The sequence below is a fragment of the Scleropages formosus genome, chromosome 4 (genome assembly GCF_900964775.1).
Source record: "Scleropages formosus chromosome 4, fSclFor1.1, whole genome shotgun sequence".
In the NCBI taxonomy this organism is placed as follows: Eukaryota; Metazoa; Chordata; class Actinopteri; order Osteoglossiformes; family Osteoglossidae; genus Scleropages; species Scleropages formosus.
The window spans coordinates 28,730,500-28,745,480 of record NC_041809.1 but is presented as its reverse complement, the minus strand read 5'-3'; the positions used below and the strand labels follow the sequence as shown (position 1 = coordinate 28,745,480).

At 39.4% G+C, this 14,981-nt stretch overlaps 1 protein-coding gene across 10 annotated transcripts in view; it reads left to right on the top strand.

The window, feature by feature from the left end:
* The first annotated feature begins 517 nt into the window (after positions 1 to 517).
* zbtb20 (zinc finger and BTB domain containing 20) overlaps positions 518 to 14,981 on the top strand; it is a 32,552-nt gene continuing 18,088 nt past the window's right edge. For 8 of the 10 annotated variants that reach the window (XM_018751815.2, XM_018751811.2, XM_018751814.2 and 5 more), the window contains exon 1: positions 532 to 1,000. The gene's annotated coding sequence lies outside the window, so the exon portion shown is untranslated. Of the gene's footprint in view, positions 1,001 to 14,981 lie in introns of all 10 variants that reach the window. The other 2 variants (XR_001966113.2, XR_001966112.2) reach the window with 2 other exon arrangements.

The window sequence follows — 14,981 nt, the reverse complement described above, 5'->3', positions numbered from 1 at the left end:
GGGCTTTTCCACGAACGTACCGGGGAATATAAACCGTTCTCTGTACGTTTATCCGACCCGATTGGCCTGGGGTCAACTCGGGTCGCTCTCTTAAAAAATAAATAAATGAGAAAATAGAAATGCGTAGAAAGTAAAAAACTCCGAAGGCGATCTAGCTTGATGGTATTAAAGATGATAGGCAGCGTCGTCGCCCAGTATAAAACTGAAAATAATTCTGCTAGATTAACTGACAACCATTCCATCCAATGTCTGGCGAGAGTAAATGATAGACATGTTTAATTATCAATGAATTGCCGCGCTCGGAGAAGATGCGGCATGAGGACTTTCGGGAGTTTTCCCTCAAACGTTGTTTAATTTTGTAGACGTGGAGCGACTGTGCGCGCAGCCGTCTATTAATATGTGTCAGTTACGAGTCTGTGTGAAGCGAATGCCGTGAGAAATTCGCTGCGATCGATGCAAGACAATGTCACACCGAACCACTAAATAATCCACTGGCTGAAGTTGGCGAAGCGTACACCTTGATTTGATTGAGAAACTAGATACCGTCGCGCTCCATGTTGGATCAAGTCGCGCCACTTACGGGCCACAAACACGTTCTTGCGCGGAGCCGCAATGGCGTTAGTTTCACCGGGGTTTAGCGCTCTGAAATGTGGGCTTGCGACGTAACGATTGGGTCATTGTAACGTTGAACGATTTATTCCCCGACCTACGCGCTTGAAGACATCGTTTTCTGTTCCAATCGCGGACGAAAAGGCGTGCCTGTCCAAAATCTTCCACAAATAGTGAAAAACGGGCGGGAACTGGATGTACTGGCCGAGGTCTCTTGCGTAGGTAGGCTGCAGCGTGTGTTTATTGATGAGATGAAAGAAGATGGAAGTGAGAAATGAAACAAAGTAGGGAAAAATATTAAAAACTCAAGCCCTTGCCGGGGGGAAAAAAAGCGGAGAAAGCAGCGAAGAGCGAGCAGCACAAGGGCAGGAGAACAAGTTTAAAATAAAAGGTAAGAAATAAGAAAAGGAAGGGGAAGGGGCGGGTGTTGATAGTGCCTGCGTTATTTATAAGACCAGAATGCCTGCTATTCCACAAAACAATTTTAAGAAACTTCTTAATTGGAAAGAAAGTAAATGTGAGGACGAGCATAAATCGACACCGCCGAATTCATTAATACCAGTTTTTTTTTTTTCCTACTTTAGCAAATATTTTACTTTATTGCTTCTTTCATCTCGTTCACTTTTGGCATAATGCGTGAATCTTTGGCATTGTAAAATGTCAAACCCATATCATATTTACTCCAGTCTTTCAGTAGTCAGTTGCTGTTGAATGTGGTTTTTTTTTTTTTTTTTTTTTTTTGGCTGTAAAATTCAACTCTTAATATATATGATCCCTAAGTGAGCGTACAATGAAGATCAATTGCTTTTAGCCAAGAATTAAAAAGAACACTGGGTGCAGTACTTACTTAATAATGTCAAATATAATTTACGTTCATTATAGGAGGTGGGAGACTGTCAAAAAAAATATGCCACCCCCTCCCCTCCCTGTTGTGTTTTACTGAGGTCAACCAAGGCAATTTAATAGGCTACGTATAGTAAAATTATTCATTCATACGTGACATTTGCTGCTGATAATGAGACTGAACTTTCTATTAATTTGTTATCACTTTACTGCCTAAATGTAACTGTTTTGTTACACACAGACAGATGATTTATAGAACTTTCCCACTGTAGCCACTCGCATCTAAAATCTCATTGCACAAACATGGGAACAAGCATTTTTTTTTCCTTAGATGTACATATTCTTGGTGTCTTTATTCTGTAGAAAAGTAAAGAACCTGACAGAGCTACAGTTTGAGTCCGAAAAGAGACTTAAACGCGGTTTAAAATCTAAAACAGAAAAGGCCGTGAAAGAAAATCCGTTTCCATCCGCTAAAGATTAAAGTGCCATGTTGTACAAAACCGGTCTCCTTTTTAAATAGAGCAAGTGTTGCAAAAGGCCAGTTTTTCCCCAACACAAAATGGTAAACTTGCGAGCCTGGGCTTTTTTTAATTGGTTTGTTAGTTTTTTTTTTTTTTTCCTCCTTTTTTTTTAATATATTCGTTTTGTGAGAGAGAAGGCCATGGATTCTAAATCAATGACAAAATGTTTTTCGTGTTGAAGGCTGAATATGGCAGTGGGTCAAATCCCATGTGGTTATTTATCATAGTTGTGCTGGGCAGTCAAGACGACCAAAGGTATCGGTTTACCTTCTTTCTATTAGTAGGAAAAGCACTGTTTGAAAAGAAAACTACTTCTCACAAGACAAGAACGTGTGCTGTGTATTTTATTTTTCTTGTCACTACATTATCAGCTAAGACAACCTTGCAAGCATCCACCTTGAGGGCTTTTTTTTTTTTTTTTTTTTTTTTTTAATAAATACTAGTGAACAAAGATGAAAACATGAGGTACATTAGATTTCCTGAATTATTATAAATGAAAATGATTGAGGCAGGTGGTTTCACCAATAAGACTATTGTAAATTGAGGGAATGAGGGAGTTGCCAGTATCACTTATAAGTCGTGCGTGTGTGCGCGTGTATGCATGCATGCACAAATATATTTCACAGTTGCAAATATTTGCATTAGACTGCTGAACGGCGATATTGCATTTTAAATGTAGAAAAATCAGTATTATTTTGACCATATTGTCTCATCAGTTCATATACTTTTATGTCTGAACTAGCATAGTCTTTATGTTTAGATTCTGTCTTTTTTTGTACACTCTAAGCCCTTTCTGTTAAAATTGGTCTGAGCTTTTTTTCCTTTTTATTAGATTAATGATCTGAGACGCATTTTAAAACTTAAAATGACATATGCATGTAAAAGTAGGACATGATGCAAACTAGGCTATAATATATGGTACCAGATGTTCCATGTTTTATGTGAACGCTATGACATCTATCTGAGTTAACATTTGCATTCGAATGTATGTACTTTTAAAACTTAAATGCAACATAACATTCTCAATATTTTTATTTATTCTTTGAAAAAATGTTTTAACTCTAAACTTGTTTTTAAATGTACAAAAGGAGACATTTTAAAGATGTGATGCTTGTAAGTGCAATGCTATGACTGATGTGGAAAAAATATGGCAACTTTATATGCATAATAGAGCATTTTACAACTTGCATCCCTTACTATTTATGTTATTGGCAACTTTAGAGATAATAAAACAAGAACCATGCATTTTGAGGTCAGAATATGACATAGTGTAAAATCCCATGTGATGATTGCAGCAATATTTAGTATTGGCACCGGTCTGCCGTGCAGCTAAGATGAACAAAGATATTAGTTCACTCCCTCTGAGTTGGTGTTGATTTACGTTGTGGATTATGCTGATATTTTTACACTCGCCGTTTCAACTCGGGATGACGAAATGTGACTTTTCACGTTGGCATTTCCTGTCCCCAGAGGTGAGATTCTGGCACCGTGGTAAAAAAAAGAAAATCAAGGGTGACATGATCGGGGTTAAAGCATTTTCATACTGTAATATTTGAAACTGTAAGGACCCCAGGGCGAATTACCTTGTCGTGTTTCACGTTGGCATTGCCCTCAGTGTGTTCTAATATTTTGGAATTGAATTCAGCCAAGGTTGGAAGGGATCTTTTCACACAATACTGTTTCATCCCAGCCCGAGAATGCTTCTGATTATAACTTTTATAATTGAATTTTCTACATAGATACCGTTGCTAAGATGTAGAATACCCATACAGAATAATGACAATAGGCTTTAATAATCATGTCGTAATCTGACATTTCACTTTGAGGCTGAAATACAAAAAATATTTTGGTGCTGCTTGTAATGAATATGCTTTTGATTATCTTGCAAGAAGAAGAGGAGGATCAGTAGTGCTCAGGAACCTGGAAATATTCAAATGTGTGGATTGCGGAATTCAACTCAAGTTCAAGTTGTGCCGTGTGAAAAGACCTTGTCCCACCCCAGGTTGAATTAATCTCCAGAATGAGTGGAGAGCAGTGGCAGTGTGAAAACACAGAAGGTTGAATGCAGGGGTGAGTCACCCTGGGCTCGAATGGTCTTGTCACAAACGCCTGTTATTTGAAAAGAAACCTCATCTCAGAACTCAACATGCCCACATATTTTATACCACCCTGTCATATGGTCATCGGGGAAATTGGAAATTCTTGCAATAGTGTATTTTATAGTGTAGCCCTCATATCATGCACGGAAAAGATTTCATTTCATTGAGGTCTAAATTAATATTCTTAAACTAATTATCTCTACAGGCAGTTATCGTAAATTTCTTTAGGTGCATTAATGTCGAATTTTTGATTATTTTTACCGTGCTAGAACAAGGGTTTGTCAGTGTTTTAATAGAAACTATAAACAGTAAATCATTTATTTTGACATCAATAATATTTGGTGTCTCGGGGGTGCGGTGGCGCAGCGGGTTTGGCCGGGTCCGGCTCTCTGGTGGGTCTGGGGTGCGAGTCCCGCTTGGGGTACCCTGCGATTGACTGGCATCCCGTCCTGGGTGTGTCCCCTCCCCCTCCAGCCTTACGCCCTGTGTTGCCGGGTTAGGCTCTGGTTTGCCGCGACCCCACTCGGGACAAGCGGTCTCAGAGAGAGTGTGTGTGTGTGTGTGTGTGTGTGTGTGTGTGTGTGTGTGTGTGTGTGTGTGTGTGTGTGTGTGTAATATTTGGTATCCCTTGAAGGGAAAAGGCCATAGATGGTATCGCTAAATACTGTACATTAACACGGCAAATCTGCCCCCCCCCCCCCCATAACAGGTTTTATTTTGATCTTTGTTATCAGTTTAATTTTTTTGTAATGTTGCAGTGGGCTTGGTCATTTCCCCCAGTAAGATGGCAGGGTACTGTGTTGTTGAACTTTATTAGTAGAAGATGGAATGTGTAATTCTGTTAGGAGACTAGATGAAATTTTGCGTAAATATCAAGGTTCAAAAAGGCTGTGATCTTTAAGCCCAAACAGACTCTCCCTTCTTCAGTACGGATGTGAAACGGAAGGAGTTCTTCTGAAATGAGGGTGTGCCTCATTATTTTCGGAGCTAGTGGATCCAGATTTGGACAAGCAAAGCCTTTCTATAAAAGCCTTTATTTGCACAGATTCTTCTGTGCTTGGTCATGTGGTGTGGAGTGGAATCAGAATAACTGGCAGTCAATTGAGCTTTACACGAAAAGTCTTTTTTATAAATAATAATAATAAGAATAATAATAAATAAAAATCTGCAAAGATTTTTGCAAACTGGTCTGTTATGGACATTACAGCAATACCTTGAATTGGGAGTTTTTTTTTTACAGAAAGTCAGCGGTTTGCAGTTGAGTTCTGAAACCGTCTTGTGAAATGTCCAGTTTTTGCTTTTTCTTCTTTTTTTTTTTTTTTTTTTTTTTTTTTTTTTTTTTTGGGGACCTTTTTTAAAAGTTGAAGTTGAGAGATCATGTTAGATCATCACCTTTAAGACAGTGCATATGTATTAAGACTGTTGGTCAGCTTTTTGTAATATAAACAAATGATTGATTGTTTTTCGTGGTGATGAGTTTTTGTGCATCGTTTTTGTGACATGGTCCCATTGGCAGAGCCGCACTACACACTCTGTTTAAAAAAAAATCCAGATATTTTTTTCAATTAAAAAAAGAAGAATACTGAAAAATCATGGGGGATGCCGTGGCGCAGTGGGTTTGGCCGGGTCCCGCTCTCTGGCGGGTCTGGGGTTCGAGTCCCGCTTGGGGTGCCTTGCGACGGACTGGCGTCCCGTCCTGGGTGTGTCCCCTCTCCCTCCGGCCTTACGCCCTGTGTTGCCGGGTTAGGCTCCGGCTCACCGCGACCCCGCTTGGGATGAGCGGTTTCAGACTGTGTGTGTGTGTGTGTGTGTGTGTGTGTGTGTGCGCGAAAAATCATGTTTGCTGAAGACCTTTAAAACTATACATTCCCGCAGTTGTCCTTCCACGGTGCTGGTGCATGTGTCTGGATCATGCAGGAATCTCGTAAGCACTGGGTCGACACAAAACCAACACTGAATCCTCCTGAGTAAAAACCACACACAACACAGCTGCCTTAGACAAAATGGCTGTAGTACCCAGTGAGCCAGTTAAAGTATTTCTGCAAAATTTCATTGCTCTCCATTGTTATGCTGTGTTTTGGCAATGCGGTAGATGCTCCGGAAACATAAAAGCGAGATTTACCTCTGTCGGCAACACGCGCGGATCCTCCTGATTATCGCTCCGCCTGTCGGTACGCACCTTTAGTTCTAACAAAGTTATGGAAAGTGGCTTTTTTGTTTGTTAATTTTTATTTTCGGTTTTAAAAATTTAAAGTCATATCTGTGGACCATGTTCACAATCCACACGTGGTTCCGAAGGAACTCGAAAGTTGCTCTCCTAACGTAGTATGGCACCAATTACAGAGTAAGAGTCATGTGTTTTGACGGTGCTCTTGAAATACTAAAACGGTCGACAGTAATCAATAGAACAACCCGTATCTCTCCGACCTGCTGCATACCTTTGAATTATGAAACCCCACATAAGCACGCCAGATTGGTCTTGAGTCCTGTAAATATTTATATTAAATTAAAATAAACAATACACTGCATTTCTCTAATCAACTGAAACTGTGTAGATTTGGCTATAGTTGCATACTTTGACAATTATCTCTCTACCAGGCCATTTCGGAGTTCTGCTGTAATAATAATAATAATAATAATCTTTAAAAATCACCACCACATGTAGCAATCATCAGATGTGGAGTAAACAGTGGAGTCACAATTTTTCATATGCGTATGCTTAATTTAATTTACATTCACATTTATTTAGCAGACGCTTTTCTCCAAAGCGAATTCCAATGAACTCACACACACACACACACACACACACCTTATTCAGCAAGGTGACTTACACTGCTAGATACACTACGTACAATGGGTCACTCATCCATACATCAGTGGAACACACTCTCTGTCAGTTTTAATTTCACCCCAGCCAAAGAAAAAAAAAAAATTTCAATTTAAATGAGCTGTATTTTGCCCATATATCTAACCTACATAAGCAATAATTGTAAAAAATGATTCTGTCATGATCAAGTATGGTACTTGTAATCCAGATCTGGGAAACTGCTGTGCTTATAAAACTTACAGGATACTTTACAGAACTATGGTCAATTTGAATATTTATTTTGCATAGCCTCTATTATCCCAGTTTGGAGCCAAAAGTATTTTTCCCCTGCTAGTTATTTATTATTTAATGGACATTTTTATCTAAAGCAATTTGAAAATAGTTACAGCAGGGCCTGCAGTAATTCAGCCTCAGTACTTTGCCTAAGGGTTCTGTAGAAGGAGCGGGATTGAAACAGACAACCTTTGAATTACGTAGCAGCAGCACTGTACAAAATAAAGTGTACTTTTTTGTGGAAAAGAAGTCTAAAACCCCAGACTGAACCAGGGACTGTTAGAGCTTCAGTGTAACACTCTATTAGCTGAGCACTTTAAAAATGCATAACTTGACTGAAACTGCTTTTCACGGCAAACCGGAGCCTAATCCTGCAACACAGGGCGCGAGGAGGGGACACACCCAGGATGGGACGCCACTCCATCACAAGGCACCCCAAGCAGGACTCAAACCCCAGACCCACCAGAGAGCAGGCACAGGCCAAACCCACTGTGCCACCGCTCCCCCACTGCAATAAAAACAGATAAATACATATCAATTAGAGGTTTTTGATATAAATTTGTACGCATATAGTAAGGGCAGTGTTAGGAGGGCCCACCAGTCTTTGTCTGATTGGCCGCTTGACAGGTTCTTGCCTTCCAAATGAAAAGTCAAAGTTCATTTGACATGTACGTCCAGCCCCAAGTTCGCCGTATTCCGTTTATGAGATCGGATCACTTTTACAGTCCAGTGAAAATTATACTTTAATCTTGATTTATGACCTACCTACTATATGCATTTGGAAGAAATGCCTTATAATCAAAAAGCTAAAAAAAAAAACCAAACTGCTTTGTGATATGGAGCCATCACATGAGCACCTTTCTCAAAGCTCAGTTCTTGAGCAACCGTGTCTCCATATGTTTGTGTTTATTGTTGTTTTTTTTTTTTTTTTTTTTCCGCAAATCAAACTTTACAAAATAGCTCAATCACAGCAGAGCAGCTCAGTGAAGCAATAGGTAGCGCTTGTGCCGCACAGCTCCTGCATATTGTCACTGTGATTGTCTGGTTTCCTCCCATAGTGGGGGGGGATCGTGAAAAACATTCCTCCAGATTGTAATATTTGTAATATCACATTAACTCATTTAGTAGATGCTTTTCTCCAAAGAGACATCCAGTGAACAGTTCGTAGTAAAAAAAAAAAAAAAGCCCACACCTTCTTCACCCAAGGTGATCTCCTATGCAAGATACACTACGTACAATGAGACACACCAGTGAAACACACTTTCTCTCTCTTTCTCTCTCACACACACACACACACACACACACACACACTGTGGGTGACTTTAGAGTCACGAAACCACCTGAACAGCATGTTTCTGGACTGTGGGAGGAAACCAGAGCCCCCTCACACAGACTGAGCAGGGATCGAACCCATCTCCTCTCACACCGCCGTGCTGCTGAACATTTGTAAATGTAAAATTTTAATTAATTTTTTTGTCTCACTATGGTGCCACAGCAAAAGAGCTGGTTCTTCACAGCTATGGGCTGTGGGTGTGGACAAACCCGCCTCAGTCTATGCAGGCTTTGAATGTTTTTCTTCTGTTTGCGTGGGTTTCCTCCAGGTGTTCTGGTTTCCTCCCACAGTCCAGCGACATGTGTTTCAGGTGATATGGTGACTGTAAATTGCCCGTAGTGTATGCCGGTGTGAGTGAATGAATGTGTGTAATTGCCCTGTTCCTTCGGGTTCTGGGATAGGCTCCAGTCCCCCGCAGCCCTCCAGCCCTGCACTGAGAATTACCTTGTTAGACTGTGGTGTGATAACCAGCAAGTATTTGAATGTTTCTACTTAGTTGTGTGATAATTTGTGATTTGTGACCCTATGATAATTTAGCCCGTCTGGGTCAATTGCACAAAATGTATTGGCTTTAGGGTTACATTCTAATTTTTTACATTTGAAATACTATTCATTTTGCATATGAAGATTATTTTCTAAAGCAGTTTTCTGGAAGGCATTGTGTTCACGAATGGAGGAAGGGTATGTATAGGTTTCCTCATAGATTATAGATTTGCCAGGAGAAAATGCACAATTCTTATTGCATTTTTGCTTTTTGATTGGGGAAAAAAAATAATATTTACTTCTTTTAGAATATGCTTTCCACCCTGGGGTCTAATTTCTGTTCCTCGCTGATCTTGAGAGTATGCTCTTTAAAAGTTATCAGACAAACTTTATACGTTCAAAAAATGTGACCATTACGGATACTGACACAGAACTTGAACTGAATTAATTATTTGAAACATGCTTTGGTAGAGATGTAAGAAGCAGGGACCTTTGTGGGTCAGTCTGGCCTTACGACATGTTGAATTTGCCTGAAAGCTTGTGCTTTTAGTTTATAATTTGAATAGCTAAAAACTCAAAATTAGGGAAATTAGGAAGGTGGAGAAAGGTATGACAACATATAACTGCAGCACTATGTGTCACACATGCACATTACACTTCTAGGGTTCACCTGATTCCTGCTGCTTGCATTTATTTATTAGGGAGCGACAAGCAGAAAGTACGAATGACCTTGTGTTCGGAACCTCTTCTCAAAACTAGTAATGTCCATTGTGTTTTTTTTTTTTTTTTTTTAAAAAGCAATTTTGACTTAATGTACTTTCTTGAATGAGAAGTGAGTTTGACATATGCTTCACACTGACAATTTTATTTAATGTGTTGGAAAAAACATGTGCACAAAGGAGTCCATGGTATCATCACAGGCAAGATTGAGTTTTGTGCTTCTAAAAACACAGCTGTCACAACCAAATGAATATGGCATATAATTACAGCCATCTTGGAGATATTCATTTGACACCTGCTCATAGATTCTGTGTTCTGTTGTTATGCGTCTTTAATGAAAATATTCTTTGCCGCAGTTTCAACAAAGGTTTTTAAAGGTGCAACAGCAGAGGAAATAATGCGGTGGACGCAACAACCATCTTACGAACGGTGAATTTCTCCTAGATTTGCAGCTATAAGCACGTAATTTAACTATTACAGAGAATTACCTGTAACAAAATCATTAAAATCACTCCTATTCATGAACCAGTATAGCAGTGTCAAGTCACTGAAATGAAGGCATGGGAATGTGATCTTTCGTGCTCCAGTTTTCGTGTGAAAGCTCAAAACATTTTCTCAGCTGCAAAAATTCTGACGCTCAGGGTTGGGTAGTGGGTCCTTCTAGGACAGGATACATAGTTTCACTGTGTAATTTCAGCCTTCACTATCCAGTTTCGTTCCTTCAGGTGTCTTTTCCCTAATGTGCCTTGCTATTTTTGGACATTTCTAATGACTATTTGAATTTCTGACCTTATGCAATTTGACACAGTTCACTAAAAGTCTATAAGACGTAGAGTGGATAATGTTAAAAATGTTGCATTAAGAACTTCTTACATTTTTATAATATCCGGGGAGGGGGGATGGCATGTCCTTGCCAATATTATAGTAAACCCATGTGTAACACCTCTAATTATTATTAACAGTATTTTTCTTTTGCCCCTCATCTAGTATGTGTTGTTTCTGTATTGATTATATTTGTAGTTTTGTCAAGTGTATCCTGCTATTCTTCTAAATGGGTGGAGGATAAGTATTTCTGTTGCTTTCATTGCATTGTGTTTTGTGCTGCTTTAACTTTTGTCTGTTTCAGTCATTTATGTTTACTGCAAACACCCTCTTTTAAATATTCTGAGTGTATTCAGAGTAAACTACATACTCATTTTAATTGAGCGTTGTGAATGAGAAGGCATTCATTTGTATTTAACTGCTTGGTTGTTTGTGTAACCGAATTTTCTTTAAATTTTTAGAAAAAAAACGTGATTCATCTTACTGGCAATTATTTTATGTTTTCTGTTTGCCACGGCATGAAAATTTTAATTAGGGTAACGAAGAGGTTGTCTTATTCTTGATCAGCTTTAACCTGTGCTAATTCACTTATTCTTGGTATTTTAAGTAATTGTTTCATGCTACACTTAGTATAAATGTTTTCTCCCCAAGTAGGAAGCTTGTAAAATAATTAGGAGTTGATTCATAGTTGTCTTTTTATGTCCCGTTGTGCCATCGTTCATGTGTGGGACATGAGGATTTAGAATCTGTATTGGCAGTACTATAAAAACAGTTTTAATCTAGTTAGTTTAATGGCACAGGTTTTAACAGATTGCACATATATTTGTAATTGCCAGTAAATCTAAATAGCAGAAGTCAGCACCATAAAAATGTCAATTTTCCTTTTATTTATCAATAACCCTTTTAAGCAGAAAAAAAAAAATTGTTACTGTTAAAAAAAATCATTGCAGCATGTCTTTTTCAAAAACATGGTTAGCATAAGTAGAGAACCTTAGGCAACCACACTAGCAAGGCAACAGTCAAAGTTTTGAAGGTAGCGTTAACGCTTTTGCCTGTGTGTTTTGGTCTCGGAATTAATATCGTTAGTGCGATTACGGCACCTTTTTTAGATTTAAATTTTCAGGATGCTGTACAGAATGCTCTATTAAGTTAGTATTAAGTCCACTGAATGTGAAATGAAATCAAACACAGGTGGGATGTTGTTTTTCTCCCTCCCATGGCACCCCGTGGATAGTTGTCCTGAACTGTGTTCGGTTTTCACGCAGACAGCTAATCATTGCGAGAGCGGCATCCATAGCTGCTGCTACTGCATCAGTCCATCACATCGCTTGTCTTCCTCTTCTACGTTGACCTTCAGCGTTGCCAAGCACGGTTTCTTTTTCTAATGATCTATCTCTTCGTATGATGTCTCCAAGTGTGAAAGTTGACGTCTTGTTATTTGAGCTTCCAGGGAAAACTCAGGTTTGATCTCCTCCAACACTGACTGATTTGTTTTTCGGGCAGTCGACGGTATGCACAGCATTCTTTGCCAACACCGTAATTCAAAGGCATTACATTTCTTCCTTTTTCTTTCTTTGCTGTCCAACGTTCAACGCCATATAGTGTTATTGTACAGCATATAGTGTTATACAATATATATTAGCTAAATATTATATATTAATAGCCTGTATTCTATATAGTGTTACTATAACTTGGAAAAAAAGTGAATTTCTATATGCAGGGATACATCTCTGCATTTAAGAATGTCATCCAGGTCCTTCATAGCCATTTTGCCAAGAGTCATTTGTCATCAGATTTCTTGACTGCTTCTCTCCTGATTACTGTTAATGGATTTGAGCAAACTGAAATAGTCTACTATTTCAACTCATGTCGTGTTTATGTGAGCGAAATCACATTTCTCTTTACGCTCTTTCTGCCGTGCGATGGACTGGCGCCACGTCAGGGATGTACTTTGCCTAGCTTAGACCTTTACACTTCTGGGATAGGCTCTGGACTACCGCAACCCGGGACAAGCGGTTATTGGTAGTGAGTGAGAGTCACGTCTGTTTCTTCCTACGCCAGGATTTTATGCTCCGGCATTCGCTGAATTTATGCTTCACCAGCTGGCACTCAATCGCCACTTACCAAAAGGACAACAAATATGCAGTTTGACATTCTTTGTATAATCTTTGAGAACCTACCTATTCATTAACTGTGTGCTCAATTAAGGATAGACTTTGACCGACCGAAGGTACGCTTTGTACACGTTTGTGTGATGTGTATGATCTACGTTAAGCAGCCTACACATTGTGTTCAAAAACATCATAGAGCTTCATCTGTTTATGTTTCAAACCAAAACTGAACGTGTTTATATACTTTGCCTTGCATGACAGTGTCAAAATGGACCTTGAAGGGACACTTGTAAAAATTCAGACGTCATTTACAATTACTCGTGATGTATACGTGTTGAGACAAATGTACACATATCTTGTGAAAAATGACACAAGTCAGAGCTAAATATATCAGCAAATATTGAGTATTATTGGCATATGCATTAATCAGTATATTTCACTCGGGACATGATGTGAAATCCTTTTGTTCTTGATAGCAGATGAAGTGGAAAAAAATTTGATAGTGCTGTCAATGACAGTCTCTCTGATGTTAAGCCACAACCTAACGATCACATACTTACGCATCAGAGACGCTTCAGGCACAAAAAGTTATGGTGGTTTGCGAGGTGCCGTAAGTTACGGCATCTTCAAAGATTTCATTTTACATACAACATATTCAGTTGGACAGTAAAGAAAGCCTTGCTAAAAAAGGGAGAAGGCTGATGTCATATAGCGCTGTTATGTTCATTTATTCCCAAGGTATCCTGTAGAAAGAAAGAGATACATAATGCATGTAACACTACTCACTCTCAGCTGGTGTCATAAGACCCAGCTTCGCCATCTTGGCCAGTGTCCGTATTACTGGGTCTTTCAGAATAGAAGCGATTCTACTGGCACACGCTGCGATACGTTGCGTCATTTAACCTCGAGTAACAGATGACTTGTGTCTTCCTTGCTGTTACGCAGCCAGTCTTAATTTTGGCTGTGTAAAATGCAACAAAAATACAGTATCTGTCAACAGATTTTTATTTTTTGTCTTAATGGTAACAATTCTGTGGGGGATAAAAAAAAAAGATTTTCCTCTGTAAATGACCATGAATAAAGAACACTGGATTTTAGTTTGCAAAAATAAGATGAGACAAAAAGGATCGAATCAGCGCAGGGGCAGTAGGCAGCCTAGTAGGTAGAGCTGCAGCCTTGCATTGAAAGCCTGGGTTCAAATCCCATCTCTTGCTATAATACCAGTGTGCCAAGTACTTATCCTGAATTGCTCCAGCTATATAAATAGGCAAATTGTTGTAGAATACCTTAACGTTGTATGTCACTTGGGGGGGTGCAGTGGCGCAACAGGTTTGGCCTGTGCTTGCTCTCTGGTGGGTCTGGGGTTCAAGTCCCGCTTGGGGTGCCCTACAATGGACTGGCGTCCCGTCCTGGGTGTGTCCCCTCCAGCCTTATGCCCTGTGCTGCCTCTTTCAGACTCTGTGTGTGTGTGTGTGTGTGTGTGTGTGTGCGTGCGCGCGCGCGCCTCACTTTGGAGAAAATAGTCAGCTAAAAGAATGGCTAACTAAAGATTTATTTTGGTTTTTTTTTTTCCCTTTTAGTTTTTCCTTCAGGTCGATCTTTCCCTTTTCACGTGGGTTCTTTTTTGGGAGTGTTCACATTGAGCTTTAAAACTGTGAAATGGGAGTATTAGTATAAGACAAGAATCAACACAATAAATGTATTAACTCTAAGAGTCTCAGAAATGACTTCGCTTGCTGAAGACGCAGATCACCATTTTAATGGACGGGAAATCCAAGTTATATTTACTAGCTGAAGGCTGAGAGGAAATTTTCGGCCACCTGCGAATTTGAATTTAATCAGAAAGAGAGAACTTTTATAACTTCTGTCACAATTTGGACTGTTTAAGGATGTATATTGAAATTAGAACCGATCGGTTCTATTTTCTCATGTTATTCGGCTCCCTGTTAAGTCCGTTTCTCTTTCCATAGAAACTGCGCACCTTTCATTACCGCCACGGTCGGTGCGTCTCGGACATACTGTGTTGGGCCAGTAAATCCACAATGGCACAGTTGAAAGACTCCAGTCTGATATGAAGCCAGCTTGCAACAAAAATGACAGCAGCTTGGCAGCGAATGTTGGGACAGCTGGGAATTCTGGTGAATGCTATCTATAGCGATGTCGTTGAACCTATATCCTATCTAAAGTGACTTGGCCGGCTATTGCTCAGTACAGGAAAGTGGACGTATGGCCAACATTATTTTCATTTCTGAAAACTGAGAAATTACAAATTGAACAAATCGATGCACTCTTTAAAGATTATACTGAATTAATTTAAATGTGATGAAATATAATTTCTTT